At 35.9% G+C, this 24,078-nt stretch overlaps 1 long non-coding RNA gene across 2 annotated transcripts in view; it reads right to left on the reverse strand.

Annotated features, from left to right (window-relative positions):
* Window positions 1–24,078, reverse strand: part of LOC138715272 (uncharacterized) — a 126,007-nt gene that overhangs the window by 53,211 nt on the left and 48,718 nt on the right. For both annotated transcript variants that reach the window (XR_011336210.1, XR_011336209.1), the window contains exon 3: window positions 19,088–19,139. This is a non-coding gene — a long non-coding RNA (uncharacterized lncRNA). The remainder of the gene's footprint in view (window positions 1–19,087; window positions 19,140–24,078) is intronic.

Here is a 24,078-nt window from a genome sequence, read left to right on the forward strand (position 1 = left end):
TAATCTTTATTAAACGCAAATGTGTACAAAATTTCAGTCAGTTTTTATTTGTTCTGGAGGCCTGGCTTGGGACCACTCGCAGTGAGGTTGATTTTAGAGTATTGGTGGAATGATGAAAATTGTGAGGGGAAACGGGAGAACACTAAGAAAACCTGTTGCGCCTGCTTCGTCCACCACAAATTCCTTCATGACACAGACGAGGATCAAGCCCGGGAAGCCACAGTGGAAAGCAGAGAGGCTAACCACTCGACCGAAGGCTAATTTTCTCTAAATGCTTCATAGCAAGTCTGAACTCCAATCCTGTAAATTCAGTAACATGCAGGAGCAAGAAGTACTTTAAATACTCTCCTCCCATGGACTTTAAATTATAAGAAACTAGCCAAACATGTAGGCTAGATGTGGCTGTACGTAAGTCATTTATGAAAGTCTGCGTTATATCTTTAAATCTGAAAATCTTCTAATAATTCCACAGTTGGTACATAGCTACTGTATTTTGTCGCACGTGATGAGGTGCCGAAATAAAAATGTATTTTTATTACGTTGTTTAACAACACTGTACCAACTGCTAGGTTATGTAGCGTCAATGAATTTCGTGACAGCAAGATGAGATAGACTCGCCAGAAATACCTAACATTCGCCTAACTGTTGTAGCATACTTTTGAAAAAGAAAGTACAAGTAATCAGATCCAGCTGGAATCGAACCCGCGCCTAAGTGTAACTCCAGATCAATAGGCGCTATCGTTTGAGTTACGCCGGTGACTATAAATTAGAACTGATGTCTCAATAATAATAATAATAATAATAATAATAATAATAATAATAATAATAATAATAATAATAATAATAAAACCAGGGATGATAACAGCAATAATAGTAACATAAACCAATCTTTGTGTCACAAGCTAGAAATAAATAGCAAACTGAAACGAATGAATTCGTGTCATCCAATTAAGAATGCTGTAGTAAGTGGCAGAATTTGCGTGTCTAACAATCAACCAGTCCTATCAGGTGAAAATTATCAGCAGAGCTGAGAAATTCTTAAAATACGAGTATAAAAATATTATAATGAAATACAATGCATATGGATCCTCGAAGCTAATCTTCAAAACTACCAGCAAGATAGTTCCCGAAAACAGCATCACAGAATTGTTTCAGCAAAAGACAGTTTTACATGTAGAAAATTCATAACAATGTATAATATATAAATGAAAATAATTTTGATAGAAACGAATAATAATAATAATAATAATAATAATAATAATAATAATAATAATAATAATAATAATAATCTGCTGTAGGCTAAACATCAGGCAGGCTCAGATGCAGCATATATATTACACTTTCACTACACTTTACTAGTGATCTGTGACTCGTGCAAATGGCCCCTAGTTGAAATGAAGCGCACTACGTGGTAATGACACAACTGCGCTGTTCCTGTCTACCAGACGATGACCCCAGCACGTTCAGCCCACATACTTGGCGCTGGTAGAGTCTCTCAGACCAAGGTTGTTCCTCCTTGGCGTCTGAAACCTTGACAACCTCCGCCGCGCAGTTTTTTTAAAAGAAAAAGAAGAATCTTGGAGGACATCCTGCAACACAGCCCATTTATACCGCTTTCCACATAGCTTCTGCCATTCTCTCTCTGCACGATTCGTAGAACAGGTTTTATTTCAAAAGCTGGAAATTACTCATGGCACTAGTCAAGAATCTTACCACAGAATAGGCCATAATACATGTGGAAATTTCATTAAACAACACAGTTTAGCAAAGAACTAATTCCTGTTTTCGTTGCAATATGTGAACTTCTTAAACACTGAAATCGGCGTAGATAGAAAGTGAAATTGGTGTTCAACAGTGTTGGCAGATTTTAGAATGGACAGTCTCGACATTTAGTTAAAGGAAAAATACAAACAGAAAAGACAGAATTTCATGCACACCACTGCGGAGCATGTTAAAGCACATTATAAGGCAAACATATTTTCTTGCAACGTATTTACTCGTTGCACGAATGATTGCCGGCGGCCAAAAGGCGAACTAAAGCATAAACATTGCGTAGGAGATGGATCGTATAGCAAGACGCAGCGCAAAAGTCCTCTGGAAATCGGCAATCATTCGTGCAACGAGTAATGTCTCTCGAAACAGTATCATTATTATTATTATTATTATTATTATTATTATTATTATTATATTATTATTGTTAAAATTTAGAAGGCTTAGTATTAATTATCCGAGGTTCATATTTGAACAGAATATGAGCGTATGTAGGCATTCCTCTCTTAATTAATTTTAATTACTGTATTAAATTTTAAACAAGCTTATGTTATACTAAACACAAATCTATGATAAACATTTTTTGTATGTTAACAATGTTCTATCTCTTGTAACTGTAAAAACAGACAAAAATGTCGGCATTATATGACGCAATGTCCATAAATACGGGATTTTGAGCATTCTGTATCTGGTACAAACGGGACATGCACAATAAGGGGAACTAGACAACTCTAGTAGTGAGTCTGTTTTAGAGTTTAAACAGCAAAATTGTTATTTTAATTAATGATATGAAATCAGCTTCAATAACAGCCCGTATTTTTTATATTTCGATACGTCTTTACTCCAGAATAACAAAGTTGGTGCTGAAATGGATTTTGGCAATGGTATTAATACATTTACACTAATATAAGTTAGTTGAATACTGAACTTTTAAAGATGAAATTATATTAAATGAATTGAAACTTATTAAAGGGAATGTAGCAAAATGTCGTTTTACAGATTTCTGCAACTTGGTCACATAATACCTACTATCCATATAAAATTGACATGATGAGATGGAGAAAGTGATGCTGAACACATCGCCTGCCCAGTGCCGAGGTTAAGGAAAACGTATTTCCTACTGCCCTGCTTTCTGTGCGTCTGAATGGTGTGTGGACGCAAACCAATCTTTAAATACGAAAGCCTGTCCACACTTGTCACCATAAGCGCTAATCGTCTATTGACATTGTCATATACCAGTATATTCTGCCATGGCAAGTGATTATGATGATGATGATAATGATAATGATAATGATAATAATAATAATAATAATAATAATATCTGGGGTGGAAACATGATCCCACAACATTTAAATTAACAGCTTTAACAAGGGGAAAAGTTTTCGTCTTATTCACTTATTTAAAACTTCCGAATAATGTACGTTATTTTTAATATGAATTACGTGTAAGCATGTAGCGCTATCTGATAGTACTGATTATTGTCACATAGTTAAATAAAATAGAAAATTCAGAAGAGTAACATAGCAAGATGCTGAAAGAAGATATTAAGGAAAATAGGCAATGCCATTTCATCTTTCATTAACATCTCTAAGGGCTTACATACTAGAAATACTGCCGAGTGTAAGGCGGACAAGGAATTGTCTAGGCGAGGAAAATTATCTAATTCTTCTTAAACTCGAAAAAACGAGACATTCATTTATACTCTGATAGGCCTACGTCTCGAAATGTTGGCTTCATACTTTTTTGCAGCGAATCCAGAATAGACCTGTATGAAGCTTAAAAGCAGAATACAATCCAATTCCCTGCTAATTACTAATATAATCTGCAAAATTTTCCTGCACGAAACATAAATGAAATGTTATTATCAATTACAGAATGTGTAGGCCTATGCACCATCTACGCCCCACTCCAAAATAAAAAAAGTTTCAGGCAAAGCTTAACCAGTAGACAGTTTTTCCACCAAACCGAGGTTTGATCCCCGTATATACGAGATTTTGAACATAAGCGGCCGTTGAATAGATTATTTCGAGTACTTCGGTTTTTACTTTATTTCGTCTATGAATTAACTATTTGGAACGGAACATTCATTAGAGAATTAACCACTAAAAAACAATTCGTAATATCGTTTGTTGTTCCCGCCATAGCGGCTGCTTTGCATGGAGAAGATACTGGGCGTTAAAACAATGAACGAAGACAGCAATGCGCCCAAGTATTCTCGGGTTCAGATTCTCCTCCATCCCGCAACTCCAACAACCTTATATCATTTATTAAGATAAAGCTCGGATAAACACTACAAACGTAGATTATAGGTGGAACGAACACTTACACCAATATTGCAATTGAAAATTTCTACGAACAGGTATCACGAATTGAATTAAAAAAAATAAAACTAAATACTTCACACCTTTAGAATGAGTCCAAAGGGCATTCACTACCACTGCCATAATCATTACCTATATAGGCCTACCACCTTCGTGCATATTAAAGAAATGATTCAGGCAGTGTGTCGCGCAGCCCCATGGAGTGTGTCGCGGAATTTTGGAATTGAAAAATAAATGTTATCCCATCCAGAAAGTCTCTTTACAACGCATTTCTTATTTACAACAACGTCTTTGATATAGTATATTTTATTTTGAGACAGATTTTACTAATGAAACGTGGACACCTGCAACAATGCTTAGTAATTCGCTTACTATTCCTACTTAGTAATAAACAGAGTTTAGAATCATCAGAATATATTGGTCAGTTTCAGTATATACAGTATGTATGTGTGAGGGAGTGATAATGCGACTATTTTATCACAAGTGCTTTATTTAGATTCTGACATGGCCAAATTTTATAATTCGAAAAAGACAATCTGAATCAAGTTCTGGGTTGGATGACAGCAGTGCTAATTCAAATAATGTGAGCGAAAATTCTCTTCTGGGTTCACAAAAACGCACCGCGTTTCGTGATGGATACTTGCTATGTGGTTTTACATGGCGTGGAGATGAATATAAACAAAATCCCGAGTGTCTTTATGCGGACATGTTTTGTCAATTCAGTCGATGGTGCCGAATAAACTAAAAATACATTTAGAACTGCCATTTTCAACGTCATACTTGTGTGAATCAGCATTTTATACCATAAAAATAGTGAAATTTAAACAAAGGAACAGACTCCTGCATCTTGAAGATGATTTACGTGTTGGCCTGTCAACCATAAGGCCACATATAGACAAACTCTGTGCAATCCACAAAGCTCAGACTTCACATTAATTCAAATAGGAGAGTTTTCAAAAACGGTAATAAAAATCTTTTATCGGACATCCAGCATAGATAGGTTGGGATTTTTGACACATACCTTTGTTTTTATCTAATGTCACTCAAGTTGCTGCGTGCTTTTTAGAATTGTCGACTGCGTATTAACATCGACATATCTGCAACACTGGATGTCCGACACTACATAGAAGTTACTTGCTAGTATTATATTGTTAATAAAAACAAACAAGTATGTCGCGATATCGTGGGCGTTCAGTAAAGTGTGTCGTCAGTAAAAAACGGTTGGGAACCACTGCTTTAAGGGATATTCGCAGAGGATTTTTGGTAGAGTGCGCCAGTCCTTTCCTAACACACATTTATCTAACTCTAACTTAAACCTAAGAATAACAAACACTCAAGCCATACATACCAAGGAATAACTCCTAACCGACGAAAAATCTCTTGCCATTATCGGGAATAGAACCCGAAACCTTCTGGTTAGGAGCCAGACAAAGAGGCTGACCTCACGCGAATTACGAATCCATATATCGGGATTCAGTACTTACAGTTTGCACGCAGCAAAACACAAGACAATAATGCTCAATACAACAGAGCAAACAAGACAAGCGATACAACAACCTATTCCACGTAAGAGCTTTTTTTTTTTTTTTTGGCCTTCGACGCCGGGAACTGAATTCGAGACAGCTAGCTTTGCAGTACTTAGAAACGCTATCACTTCAGCCACAACACAGGTAACAAAACAATACAAGTAAACAACATACTTAGAAATAAAATCTAGAGGGACGGTGCAACTTACAAGTATAGTCAGTAACTAATGCCCAATAAAATTACGTACTTCAACACACTATACATTGCCAAGACTTGCGACAAGAAAAGGACAGTGTCCTTAGACTTCTAAGCAATTTCTTTTGTTGTGATTTTATTGGTCGGGAAACCTTGATATGCACACGGATATTGCTTGAAAATATCTGCTGACCTTCCTACTTATTAGAAAGTTCATTCGAGAATATGAATGACTCGTAGGAACTGCTACCACGTCAGCAAATAGTCAATGCCATGTGATCCTAGTTATATCCTATCTCATGATTGACCCAACAGCATAACCTTCCCTGGCCCCCTCTAGCGTTGCAATCTTGCTGTCATAATACTGCAACCAAGCGACAGAGTGATTTATATAGAGCTAACACATTTCTTTCTTATTTCAAAACGAATGATGCTAGCCACAAATTATTATACTTCAAATACAGAGTATCTTTGGGAGATTACTAATCTCTATAGCAAATGTTGAAAATGTCCTCCATCCTGCGTCGTTCCATATTACTGGCCACAACAACCGTGGGCAGCCTAGATGAACGATGTTTGCATTTTTCACTTCCTAGAGATCCAGTTGTTTCCAATTTGTTTACCAGTTCCAGTAATGCGTTTCTTTGGGGGGGATTGAATTCGTAATCCAGAATTGCTTCACAAGGAAGAGCCGTTGATTTAATGCGTACTGCATTTTCAGGGACTAAAACAAAATGTCGAAAACAGCTGCCAACAATTAGAAATAAAAAATAAACATCTGCGCACCTCGTGACAGGGAATCAAAACTCCTGCTTAATTTGGCGTTAAAAATGGTGAATTTCCAGCCGAATAAATAAAGAATTTTCAACATTTGCTACAGAGGTTAGTAATCTTCCAAAGATACTGCACATTTGAGGTATAACAAATTGTGGCTAGCATCATTCGTTTTGAAATACAGAAAAAAAGAAATGTTAGTTCTATAGGGTGATTCACGATTATTTACCGTCCCTTACGAAGCTTATTTCCGAAGACTTCTGAGCAAAAAATGTCATATAAACATTTGCCCTAATCACAATATTTTCAGAATTACACCAATTTCAAATTGTTTGTAAAATACCATTATTCTTGCGTTTTAAGGTAAAAGAATATTACAGATAAAGAATGAACTATTTAGGAGTATCATTTCTTTAATTAGCTAATATTCTGAAGCTAAAAATGTGTTGTGAATTCCATAGTTGCTTCGTACAATTTTTTTTTCGATTTTTAACTAAAAAATCACATTTTCTTTCGCATTTATCACAAAAATTGTTACAAATCACACCACTCTTGTAAATTCTTTAAGACTGTACATTAGGATGCATAATTAAACTCTAAAGAATCAAGTTTCTAAAGTCGTATGATTTGAAACAATTTTTGTGATAAGTGCGTAAGAATGATGTAATTTTTAGTTAAAAATTGTAAAACAAAATCTGTATAAAGCAATTAACAACACATTTTTAGTTTCAGAACACCAGCCAATTTAAAAAATGACACTTCTGAATAGTTCATTCCCTTTTTGTAATACTTTTTTATCCCTAAAACTAAATAAAAAATATATTTTACTAACAACTTCAAATTAGTGTAACTCTGAAAATATTAAGATTAGGACACATGTTTATATACATATTTTGCTCAAAATGTCTTCGGAAATAAGCTCCTTAAGGAACGATAAATCCTCGTGAATCATCCTCTATATAAATCACTCTGTATAACTAAGCATATATAAATATGAGTTAGTTGCAACGAAGGCTCGTCCATGGCATAGTTCACGGGTCTTCACTAAAGAGGCTGAGGTTCGATGTAAGACATCTCGCAAGATTTTTAATAAATAAAACTAATTTCTCAGAGTAAAGAAATAAGCTCTTCCAACGGACATATTGTTCAATTCTAGGCAAATGTGATTTTGTGACGAATTGTAACTTGGGTACACAGTTTCCTCCCGAGTGCTTCGGGTTCCGTTCTTTCCATTTAATAAAACGTATCTTCCTGCTAACTTCACATCATATTTAAAGGAGAAGCCTCTTCAATTAAGAGAGTTCACTGATTATATGTGAAGAGTATCCCACAACGTGCTGGCTACATGTCACATTAGTTGTGGTTTCGATAGTCTATTATCAATCAGGTTGGGAAAGCCCAAAATATTGGCAGAAGTGAATTTTAACAGAGATATTGAACCCTCTACAACCAGAAGATCATAACACAATACCTACATGTAAATGTGCTCTAAAACATATTGAAATTCGACATAGTTTTTTGCAAGATTGGTGGCGATAAAGTTACTACGGAGTAGTTCTTTCTCCCCGATTACTTAGATCCCCCCGTCACACTCATTCAACGTATTTTTCCTCACCTATAATCTTAACAGTTCATCCACTGAAACACGGCCGAGGGCAATGGATTTTTAAGAACGGATAAAAATCCTTAGTATGATTTTTTTAGTAGATGGGGAATGAAAGTAAAGCTAGGGCTCGCTGTTCTTGACTTAAGAAATAACACGCAAAATGTACAGCAAGCATTCCTCTCCTATTTTCCCTACTTTACTGAAGTTTGCGGGCTAACGTCTTGCAACATTTCGATTGATACTGAACGGGTCTTTGGTGGACTAAACGGGAAAGAAAGTACACATTTTAAGAACGAAAATAAACTAGAAACTGTAGTGCAATCTAATGTAAATAGAAAAGAGACTCAGCTACAGACTCTCCAAGCAAAAACAAATGGAAAAGAAAAAAATCGCTGTAATATTCACTCACCAACTCCGAAAAACATTTTGTACAGCTGATCTTACCTCATCCAAGGATTTGACTTCAATCAAGTTTTTCCCGAGCACTTCATATGCGCTTCTAAACCTCCATCGACGTATCAATACCGATTCTGGAATAGTCTAGTTTAAAAATGCCGTTAAATAAATATTTGGTTTAAAAATGGGCATGTTCTTACATCGGCTTCTTTCGGATCTTTCGCTGTGACGAAATGGTTTCTATGATATGCAGAATATGAAAACCAAACTCGTGACCAGTGTTATGCAATGAATTGAATAATAGATGCGCCTCGTGACGAGCTCTTTGCTGCAACTCTGCTACGCTAAGCAAAAAGACTGAGTTTTGCACAAAACAGAGGTGACCAATTTAGGCCTATAGTTGACATTTTAGACCTACTTTTATTTGCAATAGATATATATCACCGGGGTGCGAATTGATGGGGACATGCCAGGGATCACCCCCCCCCGACAATCTGCTGAAAAGGTATTAATTTGTCCCTGCAAGGGGCAACATTTTTCCCTCTTCAGATATCTACCCATAATATATAGTTTCCGTATTTTATAAAATATGCTATTATTTTTATTTTTAATGCAACACGTAACAACAAGTGAACGCAACAACAATGAGTCTGCCAACATTATTAATGGGCATTATTTGTATCGACAATTAAAATGTTTATCATCATTCTTGATTACTCTTTTAACACGTATATTAGGCTATTTTAAATAACTTACTACTGTAGGTCTTGCTCTCTAACCACTGAACTACGCCGAAGTTCAATCCACAGCACCGGATCGAATCCCCCTCCTCCAGTGTTTTTCCCTTTGCGGCCTTACTCCATGTTCGACGTAGCCTATATGTTTACAACTGTCATTATACAAGGAACGCACTCAATTTAGTGACTTGGTGGCCGGGATTCCACTGTATTATGCACTGTTGGGCGAAGAATCTACGTAAAGATTAATTTTTGGTCCTACAGAATTCATCTGTTATGGTAACAATGGTTATTTGAGGAGAAAAATTCGCTCCGACGCCGGGGTTGGAACCCGGGTCGTCTCAGTGTTTACAAACGAATTTTGACCTAACGCTTGTCATACATTTTCTTCACACTCACAGCGCTGACATTAATGTAGCATTCATTTGCTCTTCAATTATAAATTTAACATCGTTTGTTATTTGTTTTATAAGCTTACTAATTTTCAATGTAAAGAGAATTTTGCGGCTGTGAGGAGAAAAAAGTGGAATTGTTTAGGCCTAGTAGCAAAGTTGCACAATTACAATGAAATAATCATCTTATTGGTAGCACATTAAAAGCAAATCAAAGGATTATAAAATTAACAGCAACGAATAATATAACTTCAAAGTCAACCTTTTAGTTGCTACCTTTATTGACCTCATTATCAGAATTCGCAGCATTTACTAACCAGCCCCCACATTTCTGTATATAAACTAGTAATGTGAATCGTTAAAATATAAGAGTAACTTCCAGTTTGGATTAGTTAGTAAAATGAAAGCAGGTTGCCCTTAAGCGGAAGGGTACGGAGGGGGCCGGTGTTTAGGAGAAAGTGTAAAGTTTTACTGCACACAAAAATAACGAAAATGAATACCAAATGAGTGGCGCCATATTTATTGCCCGTGTCTGTATACAAAACCTTCTATTAACAAATTTTATGAAATACATTAGTTAATTCGCTCAATGAAATGTTCTCTACGCTCTACGCCATAAAGGTCACGTCTTGGAGTGCCACAAAGTAACAAAAAAAGACCAGAGGAACCAAATGTGGGCTTTGGAAATACTGTGGCAGTATAATATTCTGAATTATTTCATAATCCAATGACTATACACAATTTAAACGGAATATAAACTTTTCCAGAAAGCTCATTAAAAAAATGATATTAGCGCTTTCAATTAGGAACACAGCGGATCAAAATTCGAATCCGGGGAAAAATGGACGGAGTCTATCAATATGAGTAGGACATCTTCTTCCTGGTCTTGTATATTTTTGGTCTTCGTAAACGCCAAGCTCAACATGACACGAGAATGTCGCTACCTCTTAATGTCAAATTTTGTTTCGTACTCACAAACGACAGATAGAGCACGTCCTGAGGCTCAATAAAATTCTTGAATGTGAATCATTACAAATTTTATGATTTTCACACAATGGGTGGTAATTACTCATATCCATTTCTCTTCAAAAATATGCAAAATTTAGAAACTTGTGGACAAAATTGCAGGTATAAAACTTGCAATTTTCTGTGCGAGTATGATTTTGAGCGACTTGTATTTGCAAGTTTTCTCCCGATTTTGAAATGACGCCTTTACGAGAACACGTTTCGTCATTTATTATTATTATTATTATTATTATTATTATTATTATTCCTAACTTGAAAGCTAACAGTTAACGAGAATGAACCGCATATTTTTTTTTATAAATTTGCAATATTTACGGTTACCTGTAGTACAAAGATTATGATTATGTGATGTGTGAGTAGCGTCTATAATGTCGTTCTTTGTTATAGAATCAAATTCTGGTGCTCCAGGAATGGTAGAAAGATGTTCAGTATTTGTGGACTATTTACTAGAGGAAGGCTACCACTGACAGCTGTGCTACGATAGGTACAGACCCAGAAACAAAATTTGATCCACCTAATTTTAATAAGTTCCAGATACAACGAATTGCTCATGTGCAGTAAACAAGAGTGTCTAAAATGTAAGCTACTTGTAGACAGTCTTGCGAAAGCTTGTTGCCTGCATGGAGGACAGGTACCAAGACTCTGCCCATTTTTCAATTCCGTGTCTGTAACTGTCCGTTCCACGTGCGTTGTATCAATATACTTAGATTAATACATTTTAATAATGGTGAATGTCTTTCTTTACATTTCCACCAGAGTGAACGGCTATATCGATGTAAGCCTATGCACAATTTTTGCTGAATGAAAACTGTTCATATTTTCTGATTCCTTACCACGTGGAATATCTCAAACCAGCCTTAGTTTTCTTTCATCAGGCTATAGTTTTTCAGAAATTGGTATTCTAGAAAATACTAGTTTTAATTTCTCTTCGTTGAACAATGCATAAAATAAATTTTCTGAGAGATTTAAACGTAATAAAAATGGTTCATAATTTTCTCTCGAGTTCCTTCCACTCCTGATTCCCTGTTTTCTACTTGTTTCCGCAGGAGCAATTTAGTTCCTGGAGGAAAAAATGTATAGAATGAACTATTGGTTTCTCCTGCTAATGTCTTTCTTCCACTACTCCATATTAAAATGAGTGTTAAAGTGCATTTTCTAAAAAGCCATTTTGATTACTTCCCTGCGAATCTTGGTGCGGGGAGTGAAGAACAAGGTGCGCGGTTTCATAAAGACATTAAAACGATGGAAACCCGCTATCAAGGTCACTGGAATGTGTCAATGATGGCCGATTACTGTTGGTGTTTGAAGAAAGACACTAGTGATGAACACATCCGGGTTTCGTGAGGGGGGGGGAAGAAGTTTTCTTCTCAGCAAGTGTGAACGAAGGTTTGAAATTCACAATTATTGAAACATAGCTCTCATATTTCAATATATTTATTCAGTTTTGCCTCGGCTTTATGTCTTTAATAGTTGCATTTCATTAAAATGTTAAATACATTACTACATTTGTTTTGATACTGTTCAAAAATCTATTCCGATAGAGTAAACTGAAACCAGATTTGAATTTAGGGCATTCATATTATAAAAATCATTTAAAAAATGTTGTAGACCAAGTATTATTGGGGAGCCTAATAATAATAATAATAATAATAATAATAATAATATACAAGCCTAGAGCATTCAATACTCAAGAGCTTTTAAGTCAGACTTTTATTTACTAAAACATACGAAATAATACAAGTATTCAACATTACACACTTTCTTTGTACTACATACTGTACGTAGTTCCCAGAGTTCTTTCTTATCAATTCTATGACACTGTGCTTCCCACAAACATTCTTCTGATAAATTATTGTGAAATTATTACTAAAGCGTTACTCTCATCAAGTTATAAGTCCAATCTGTCCAGATTTTTACATTCACATAATTATTATCAGGAACGCACTACACTCTGCTTCGAGAGATAATTCTGCTGTCATGTTTCAGAAGAAAGACGTTTCGAGAGGCCTGGAAACATCAAGCAGTTCCAAGAATCCGACGTAATCGTCATATTGGCGCAGTCGAGTAATGCGGATGGCGCAACACGCAGGGGCTTTGTGACACAGCAGTTTTCCCCGCTGATGCAACCTTCTACGCGTTACTGTAGAAAATATTTTCCAAAAAGAAAAGAAAAATTCCTAAGCATAGAACAAAGACATATTCTCCGGCAAACGAATCCGTACTAGTAGTTTTCTATCCGTATTTAACCTCACTTTCTACGCACCTGATAGCTTTTCTCGTGCTCTATTTGTGTAATAGCCTACGTTGTAATTTGCATATCCTGCACCAGACACATGAACCACCAATTTCTGCTAATTTAAGGTCTGTTGAGTTCGAAAATGAACATCAAAACAGCAATTGTCAACAGTTTTTGGGTGCTGGAGATTATGCAACGTTCTTAAATATCTTGATATATGGTTAATACATAGTATAACTATCTGACGACAGAGAAAAGCAATAATTTGACAAATCGGTTTGTAAGGAATATTCTTACAAGTTAAATAGCAATAAACTTATGCCTGTCAGTGTTGCCTAACGCGGGTTCTGAGAACCAGCGAGGGTATCCTCTGCTTGTTACAATGGCACTTTTGTTTCTTGGCTTAACTGCAACCTAAGCACATTTGCTTCTTTTGTGCAAATCCGACAACAGGTTCAACTATTTTGATTGAAATAAAATGTTTGCTTATTTTAATACATCTTATTTAATGAAACAACTATAAAGAGAAGCAGTATCTATAATGTGGAAATTCAGCGAAGTGTCCAAATCAATTAACGATACACGAATAGACTTAGATCAACCCATTACTTTTCAGCTATCAATCGACGTCTGTAACTCGATCTCCGGCAGATGAATTTTGTGAATTCGGGCAATATTTTTTTCACACACTAAATTTCGCCCCAATAAATAAATAAATAAATAAATAAATAAATAAATAAATAAATAAACAAACAAACAAACAAATAAATAAAAAATCGCTTAACAATGAAAAAGTAAATTTAAATACGCAAATTGAAAAATGTTAACTTCTAAATGGGAGCTTAAAAGAAGATGTTCATAGATGCAATGCTCAAAGAACACGTTACTGAAAAGGCAACTGCCTTCCTCACTAAAAAAGGTGCCTGCCAGGAGAGCCTGACCTTGTAACAGCCAAGCATTTATTTCCGAGCTAGCAGAAAAGGAAGGTAGCGGGAGGGGTATGCCAATGTTGTACCTTTATGGAAATAACTAAGACAGCGCTTCTAATAAAAAGTTCTAATTAACGTCCGCAATTCCATTGGACAGCGAAGCCGTGAGAGAAGAATCAGCAAAGGGAGATAAAAGAGGCGGAATAAGAGGGGAGAGGGGGAAGGACTTCAGTCAGCTTTTATTTCTCAGAAATAATTTGAAACGTAAAGTAATTATACATTAATTATATGAACACGAAAAATATAAATGGTTTTATGCGACAGTTTAATAAAGTCTTATACGAACGGAAGTCCTTTTCGTCTGAACAGGAAACTGTCTGTCAGAAACTCGAATCAACGACATAATCACCTAAAAAAACACGACGCTCTTCCTCCTCTCCCCTTGACTCCAAAATTATGGAAATCCGAAGTCACGCGAATATGAAAATCTAAAATCTGACACAAAAACCTTTTATGATACACTCAATCCTCTTAAGATATAAAGTGCACCTAATCCGGCAACGAATTAAATATGATCGTGTTTCGATATTTATTTGTTAGCAGCGGTGTTCGCAATGACTGCTACAGTATCAAAGCAACCTGGAAACCATGGTTAGCTTTCTCATTCTTTCTTGGGCATGGAAGTTTATCTATCCTAAGTCCAACGTCTTATGAGAATTTCACCACGTGCTGTCAAAAATGTCAGTTATAAAATGGGATCGGGTCAAAGGCCTGAAGTACTGCACAAACTTAGTGTATACGTTAAGAGCAAGCTACATGAATTACATACAGAAAAGCTAATTGTAATTGGAAGATTCAGGCCGAAGAGTAACATAAGCAGAGACAGAAAGTTTAGGCATTATAAATAATTAAAAAAGGCAGGCAAAAAGGCATCAAATAGCTAAAACAGGCAGGCAAAAAGGCATTATAAATAGCTAAAATACACAATAAAAGGCAATTACAAAAACCTTGCACTAGATCCACAACCTTGCATTTTCCACAAAGGCCAGAAAAGCTTTACGGTACATAATTCGAATGCAAATTGAGATTTTCGACTCGATGTTGCAATTACTGTTGGAAGCAAAGAAATCTTCTTCCCAGTAGCCTTCGAAAGTGCATTTTTGTGTTTGATGTGTACTGATATGTTGCGATATGAAATATTTCTTTTCATAGTTCACTGACTGCTCACATATTTTGCATGTAAGTACTTTTACCGTCAGTACAAATACGTCGGATCCAAAAGTATTAACGTAACTTTACAATTTACTGCGTAAAGAAACACTGAACTTCGGCATCTTGCTGCTAGCTACAACAACGTCGCAATGAAAACTGAAAGAAAAATAACCGTTAAAGCAACATTAGGCCCGCACTCATTGTTGCCTTGTCAAATAAACACAAGCGATAATTAAAACGCTTACTGTTATACATTTTTGCACGGCAGCACTCATTGTTGCAAAAGAGAATATGAACCGACTGAAAGACAGTAATATACATTCGGTGAAGTCACTTTCATTTAGCGGTTATAGAAATAAAATATACCTGCAGGCAATTTTTAATAATAAATTGATAAATAATAGATAAATAATCAAATAAAGGCAAAAAACCATTTTGTAAATTACGCATTTATATTTAAAAAAGGCAGAAAAGGGCAACATAATACTGTGACATTTCAACCACAAAGGCATTAATTCGTACAGATTTACTTTCAAAATGAAGATAGATTTAACACATTAAAAAAAAAACATTCTGCCAAAGTTCCGCTCTCTGAACATAACTATCTATGTACAAAGTTTTATTGGCTCAGATGAAACTAAGGCGCAATTTTAATGCTGAGTCGATCGCAATTAGAATCTCGCCTAGAGCATGGGTATTTTTTCGCTGTCAACATATTATATTGTGTCCTGAGCATGGAGACCCGGTGTTGAGATAACGCCAACACAATACGCTATACAGTGTCATCGTGTGTTCGCATAGTACTATGTCAAAAATGATCGAATCTGAGTTTTTGGGTACTGTCTGAAACTGTCAACGGACTAACGGTCCTAGTGTGGATTGGTTAAGACTGGTCCACAATAAACCGGGAACGAGAACTATAACGAAAACTGGAAGCAGAGAACGTGAATGAAGATTTTTTATTCATAATAAACCGAGAACGAAAATGGATATGCAAATCGATATGAATGTAAATAGGCTGTGATCAGAAACAAGAACGGCAAAGTTGAAACTTGGGCAACCTCACGTTCCCGTTCCCGGGCTCCGGTAAGCTTCTCGTTAATTGTAAATGCTCACATTTAAATATAGACATTTTAACAATTTTTCAGTTCTCGTTCTGGTTCTCGGTTCCGGTTTATTGTGAACCATCCTTTAGCCGTAACGCTAATTATGTAGGATTGAGTTGTTTATGTAATGTTAAGAAATTCAATTTAAAATGGGTGAAAAAACACACTGATCACAAGTTTAAAATGAATTGATGTGTAGTTCTCTCAAGGCCAAATTTTACAACACTGGCTGCCAATTTTCAATAAGTTATCGGCAAATTCAACATTATGTCAGAAAGGTTTCCTAAGGTTAAAAACGCTACAAAGAATTTGCAAACAATGATTCAAGTCACCAGTGAAAAAGTTGTTACTTACTTACTTACTGGCTTTTAAGGAACTCGGAGGTTCATTGCCGCCCTCACATAAGCCCGCCATTGGTCCCTATCCTAAGCAAGATTAATCCAGTCTCTACCATCATATCCCACCTCCCTCAAATCCATTTTAATATTATCTTCCCACCTACGTCTCGGCCTCCCCAAAGGTCTTTTTCCCTCCGGTCTCCCAACTAACACTCTATATGCATTTCTGGATTCGCCCATACGTGCTACATGTCCTGCCCATCTCAAACGTCTGGATTTTATGTTCCTAATTATGTCAGGTGAACAATACAATGCGTGCAGTTCTGTGTTGTGTAACTTTCTCCATTCTCCTGTAACTTCATCCCTCTTAGCCCCAAATATTTTCCTAAGCACCTTATTCTCAAACACCCTTAACCTATGTTCCTCTCTCAAAGTGAGAGTCCAAGTTTCACAACCATAAAGAACAACCGGTAATATAACTGTTTTATAAATTCTAACTTTCAGATTTTTTGACACAACACTAGATGACAAAAGCTTCTCAACCGAATAATAACACGCATTTCCCATATTTATTCTGCGTTTAATTTTCTCCCGAGTGTCATTTATATTTGTTACTGTTGCTCCAAGATATTTGAATTTTTCAACCTCTTCGAAAGATAAATCTCCAATTTTTATAGTTCCATTTCGTACAATATTCTGGTCACGAGACATAATCATATACTTAGTCTTTTCGGGATTTACTTCCAACCCTATCGCTTTACTTGCTTCAACTAGTGAAAAAGTTGTTAAATTATTAAAATATAATTTATTACAATAATAGAACATAATTTCGAAAGGAACATTAAAAAATTAGTTATTTCACCATTATCACTGCTACTAACAATAATTCGAATCCATGTGTAGAATTTACAACTGAATCTGGTAATAAGAAGCATCATATTTTTAAATCAATATAAAGATATCAAAGAAAATCGATGGCATTGATTGGAGAAAATCCAATATGTCCCAAAATTTTAACTGAAGAGTGTGATCCCAAACTTGCTTAGTCTATTTTGATCATTTTTGTATGACTCCTCTATCATTGTAATGTTAAGCTTGTTTTTTTCCAAAACAACGCTAATCCTTGTCTAAAAGTTTGTGTTATTCTGCATGTAGCTTGAAAACTCGCTCAGCCCGTAGACAGGCGGATTAAAAAAAATAGCATAGACCTTTCATAAAAATGTACCGTACTTAACGCGTTTTGGGATCACACTGTTCAATTGTCTAGAGCAAGTTAAAACGCTCAAATATTTAGTCGATGTCATACCTTAAGAAAATGAGAAAGATATTTTTAAATTGTCACAATTTGTATATATCTTATGATTTTTAAACAATACAATAAAACCAAATATGCTACAAAAAACTTGTAGATTAAGAATATGTAATATATTGGCACTTTCACGCTTCTATATGAAACTGAAAATTGGACATTCTGACACAAAGATAAGGAAAAGATATAGGCCCTACTCAGTTGAAAGGAAGAATCGCAGAATGTATACTAGTGTATCATAAAAGAAACTAAGACATTGAAAGAATCTGCAGAACACAATTCATAAGTACAAATACAACTGGCTCCAACATGTTCCAAAAGTTAGATTAGTTAAGACCTTTGAATCAGGCAACTGAAAATATACCAGGGCCTATAGCAAGTCAGTCCAGAACTTGTACTGCCCAAACTTGTACGTGTGTGTGTATGTATGTATGTATGTGGCTGCGATCAACAGAATTTTTAGAATAATATCCTATTATTGTTCCTTGTCCAAAAACAGTAAAGCTGACGTCCGATAGGAAGTTCATATAGGACACCGCTAATTCTAACTAATTGGGACATTGACGTGTTACGTTTCAGAAAATTTTCAGATTACCCGAAATCACTACTAGAATATAGCAACACAACGCACGGTCAGGTATCCGTAGATTGTAAACCAGAGTGAGAAATGGGACTGTTATGCTCGTGTGTGTTCGACAAATATAATCAGTTTACGTTTGTAAATGAAATGATCTTTAGGTACCCAAAGAACAAAGAAAACAGTTATCTTAAATAATGTTAAGAAACTCGTTTTCCAATCATTATTATAACTTCGTTTCTTGGAGAAAGCATTCGATTTTAATCTCTTTTTGTTGCCAAATACTGTATTTTTCATCTTAAACAAGTCTAGAAATTTGGGGAATTTTCCATTTCGGAATTTCGGTTCGGGTTTCCCGAAATTTCGAATCAGCGGGAAAATACTCTGTAGATATGGAGATAATCGCGAGTGGAGTATGAAAACAGTCGAAGAACGAAAATTGTTCAAATGTTACCTCCCAAAATGGAACGTTTATACATTCTGAAGATGCCAGTTAAATTTTCTTCGAACTATGAATGTCATATTACGTAATCTTCAAGTTTATACGTAATTTATTCCCCATGTTTTAAGACAATCTTTTCTTAGCGAATGACTTCAACTTGTGAGCACTATATACGGACAAGATTATTTTCTTACCTTAGTAGTCACACCGAGACAAACCAGTGGAAATTCCCCATTCCTGAAGGCACTGCAACAAAAGAACAGACTTTCGTCATCACGGTGAGCAAGTCAAATATCTAACATTGAACAGTTAATCGGTTTCATACATTACTACTCACTATTACATTTTTTACAGCTGCACGTAATTATGGTTAGTACTTTTATCAGACAGCTTAATGTTGCTGTGGTAACTATAAAGTGTACTTTTTCTAAATTTCTTATTTTATGCAGTGCGTGAGAACAGGCCTACAAGGAGAACATACAGCTTTTTATAAGATGCAAACCTTCGTTGCAGCAACGTTCACGGGCTTTGCATTTATACACCATTTATAACATGGATACAGAATGGTGCATTTAAAGTGAAGTTCTCATTCTTCAATAGATTGACATTTAAGAAACTTTTTTATAGTCTAACACTTCATAAACATGTAAATGACGCAGTACGAATCCCTAAATAACGACGGGAAGAAAAACAAAACAAATAGAAAGATACAATTATTTTTAAAGGAAATAAAAGAGTTTAAATTCTAAATAGTTTACTTTCTATGTTCCAAACCACACACTTTAAAAAAGATTAGCTTTTTTTGTACGTGCTAATATAACTGCAATACGTAGCTTCAGACATGTTACTCAGAGCTTTCCTGAGAGAACATAGCCTACGTAGAAGGCTTCGAAATGTTAAATGTTATGTTTTATTTAACGACGCTCGCAACTTCAGAGGTTGTATCAGCGTCGCCGGATGTGCCGGAATTTTGTCCCGCAGGAGTTCTTTTACATGCCAGTAAATCTACTGACATGAGCCTGTCGCATTTAAGTAAACTTAAATGCCATCGACCTGGCCCGGGATCGAACCCGCAGCCTTGGGCACATAAGGCCAGCGCTATACCACTCGCTAACCAGGTCGACTAGAAGGCTTCGATGTTTCTCTTGCGAGAATATACGCAGAATACTTCGTTTGGCAATTTATTTTTTAAGTTTGGTGTTTTACAAAAGTTTAATGAATTTCTTTAGTAGGTAATGCAATTACAGGCCGCTATGGTTCTTACTGCGTATTGTGAACATGTGCCAGTCGTCATTGTTAACAAAGAATATAAAATGGAGATTATGAAGTTTGAGATTAGAGTTCTTTTTGAGTTACGGGAAACAAAATTATAATGCTGCTGTCGAATGTCTAGGAATATGTGAAGTCGAGGGTGAAGATGTCATTAGTTAGCGTGTAGCACGATGATTCCAGCATTTCAATGACTATTTTCAACGTCCTAGAAGACCTAACGTATCTATAAAATATTTAGAATTCACGCAAAGAAAAAAAAAAAAAAAAGCACTAGCAGATTGTCAAAACAACTTGGTGCTTCAAACGATAAAAGACATCGCCACATTAAGACGCTTAGAAAATCAGACAAGTTGTAGAATGTACACCTGAACAAGTTCAACACAATAGGTACCTGTCGTCATTTTATCGTAAATCCCATACACGAAAGATTTATCAGGAGGATTGTCACATGTGATGAAAAATGGGAATATTACCGCAAGTCTGATAGTACCTCAAAACAGTGGCTCGATTCCCGACGGCCTGCCAAAGTCGTCGTTAAACAAAATCGGTATGGTACTGAAGTAATGTTGTATATCTGATGGAATTTTGAAGGTGTGATTCACCGGGAGTTTGTTCCAAGAGAGGTATCCAACATTAATTAATCGAAATAGAATTATCTTGCAACAAGACAATGCGAGACCCATGAAAGGAATAGGCCTAACTGCTACCACCTCAGCATATAGGCCTGATCTTGCGCATTCAGATTATTATCTGTTTCGGTCCAAGGCACATTTTCTGCGTGGAAGAAATTTCCAAAAGTTGTTGAAATGTTCATCATCGAATCCTTCGCATCAAAAAACCAGAAACTGGAACCGTCGCGGGATAATAATCCTCGCTGAAAGGTGGCCCAAGATCATAAAATCTAGTGGACTTTACTTTGAAGATTAGATTAATTTCTTGTTACAACACACTAACTAAAATTTTGCTCCAATGCTTATGAGACAGTATTTATGTTATGACAGGAAAACAATCGTATGAATTTTGTTACTTAACAAAACACTGGAATGTTATGATAACGTGCACTATGACGAAAAACATTGAATTATTTCATTACGTAGCAATGAAACACGAGTTAAAACATGGTTAGATAAAAACGGTTTCCTTTCGTCACACTGGCGTCATACATAATTCGCAGCACTTGGTAAACTAAATTACAATGGGAAGTATATATTTCATACCTGCCGTTTTGTTTAAATATTCCCAAGTTAAAAAAAAATTGTACGTTCACCGGAAGGTCCGTCTTCCTTTAACCTGCACAACTCCGATCATTGTTCGACAACATCCTGCCACTAATGATGATGGGTGTCGATATGGCAGGAACCTGCACGTAGCCCCACCTTGCGTCATGCCAGACTCGAAGCCATTGGTCCAACGAGTGGCTACTGCCGTTGCCGGATCGAATCGCCTTATAAGAAATTAGGGTGACGTAAGAACAAATGAATCACCTGACCTGGAAAGTCGAGAACAACGAGTTGAACTTCCACGGATATCCACTAACACGAGGGAGACCCGCGCCCAGGTGTCAGGACGTCTGTCTCGACTAGGGGTACCAAAAGCATGTCCTCCAGGCCGCTCCTCGCACAGGTCGTGTACACTGTAGAGTTCTTGGAGAAAACCCAAGATTTTATTCATTCCTCCTCGTAAGTAGGTGATCATAACTCTTTGAGTGAAAATGGGACTTCAATCACTTTCTTTAGGGAAAAAGTGAGACACCATGTTAATCATAAGACGAATACACATACCAAAATGAAACGTATGTAACACAGGAAACAAATGTTAATAATTTCATATTATCCTTGTTAAAAATAGTATTATAGCAATAAGAAGAAATTAATGCATGTTCAAATGTTGGCCTATTAATATTTAGCTAAAGTCAGAAATTAGGCTTCTAAAGGGCTTTATTTACTTTCTTTACTTCAATCATACTTAGCAGAAGTTGCTACTGTATTCAGCAACTCAGGTTTTGCAAGCAAAATGAATAAAAATCATTGCAGTTATATTCAGCTGAATAGTTATTTGCTGTAGCTCTAAAACATGGACATTTCTTTTCAAGCTTTTCTGTAAATTTACATTGCCTCTTTGGCACTGTTATTGTAAGAAGTAAAACACAGTTCTAATGTTCACTATAAATACGCATTAAATTAATTAAAACCCTAACCGAACTTGGCAATTGAATAAAAAAACGGTAAAAATTTTCTATATCGATAAACAAAGCAGATAGTGGAGCAACCTAAAAATTTCCATTGTTAATAGATACAATTTATAGCATAGAAAAATACCTGCCATGTCGACAGTATACAAGTATTACAGGTAAAATTTAACTGCATACTTGTAAAAAGGTTGTAATTTGCAAACTTACGCCAAAAATCGGGACAAAAGCCTATTTATTGAAAAAAAAAAAAAAAAAAGCAGGGACAGGTTTTTCAAGGCTCAAAAACGGGAAAATCCCAATTAATCTGGACGTATGGTCACCCTACAGACGTGAGTCATGCTAAGGTTCGCAGCTTCGAACTTGGACGAAACGGCCTGGGTAGCGTAATCGGTATAACGCTGTGTTCGAGGTTGCGGGTTCGAAACCCGGCCCAGTTGATGGCATTTAAGTGTGCTCATGTCAATAGATTTACTGGCATGTAAAAGAATTCCTGCGGGACAAAATTCCGACACACTGAAGACGCTGATATAACCTCGGCAGTTGCAAGCGTCGTTAAATAAATCATAATTAATTAATAACAATAACTTTGACGATAACGATGCTTGTGTCAAACTAACGACATTATAAAGAACATTCTCTCAAAAATTGAGTGCTCAGAAAACAAGCGTCGTAATTCAACCCTGCTAGTTAATTCCTAACAATCGTTATAGCGAAGTGTTTGACGGGTTCCACATCAGAAATTAGGCCTACACTTCTTCGCGATAAGACTAGTGAAGTCCAAGAAGACCTAGGCTTACCATTTTCTTGAGGTGTTGGCAGAAAATAAATATTCCAGTAGTAACTCCTGCAACTACGAGTAACTGCTGCTGATTTGTAAGAGCCAGATTTCGATTCTAGGAGACTCGTGTGAATTTTCTCCGAATATTAAATTTCCTCTGCCATTATTATTATTATTATTATTATTATTATTATTATTATTATTATTATTATCATCAATTCATCATCATTACAAAATTGCAATTCAATATCAAAAGTAATGTACACGAAATAGCTACAAAAACAAACACATTACGAAGACAGACTAAATATTTTATACAAATTTCAAGAGGATTGAAATTCCATTAAAGGCAGATCCTGCGAGATAAAGGCGCACGGAGTTTCTCATTCTACCATTGCTCTACAATCACCATATCATTTCAAAGTCTCAACAGTTTATGTGGCTAAATGAGGTGTTAATCAATTACGAATAATTAAACAATATCAATGATGGAGAAAATTTTCCTTTATAAACATTGATCAGGACAAGTAATGGATACATCACTATTTCTCGTGTTGTTGCGATGAGATTAAAAGAGCCTGCGAATTGTCAGAACATTCTTAAAAATGTTGGTGTTTATACATTCCACAAAAACTTTTCTCAAATACGACCTAGAAAATTAGGTAGTCAAGGTTGCCGACCTCGTGAAATAGTGAGTACAACGTCGTGGTTGACGGTACAACACGTCGAGTATATCCACGGTTATTTAAGAAGTAACGGAAGCAATTGCACAGAAAGATGTTACCGCTTAACGGTCTGTTTAAGCTATTCGTTTTAAAGGCATTCGGCTAAAATGCTTAATAATGGAGTGTACATACAAAGCCTTTTACAAAATTAGATACGGATCTGCAGATTCTACTAATCTATCTCGAATTTTATTTCATACTTTTAAGCACACTTTAGGA

The sequence above is a fragment of the Periplaneta americana genome, chromosome 15 (genome assembly GCF_040183065.1).
Source record: "Periplaneta americana isolate PAMFEO1 chromosome 15, P.americana_PAMFEO1_priV1, whole genome shotgun sequence".
Taxonomy (NCBI): domain Eukaryota; kingdom Metazoa; phylum Arthropoda; class Insecta; order Blattodea; family Blattidae; genus Periplaneta; species Periplaneta americana.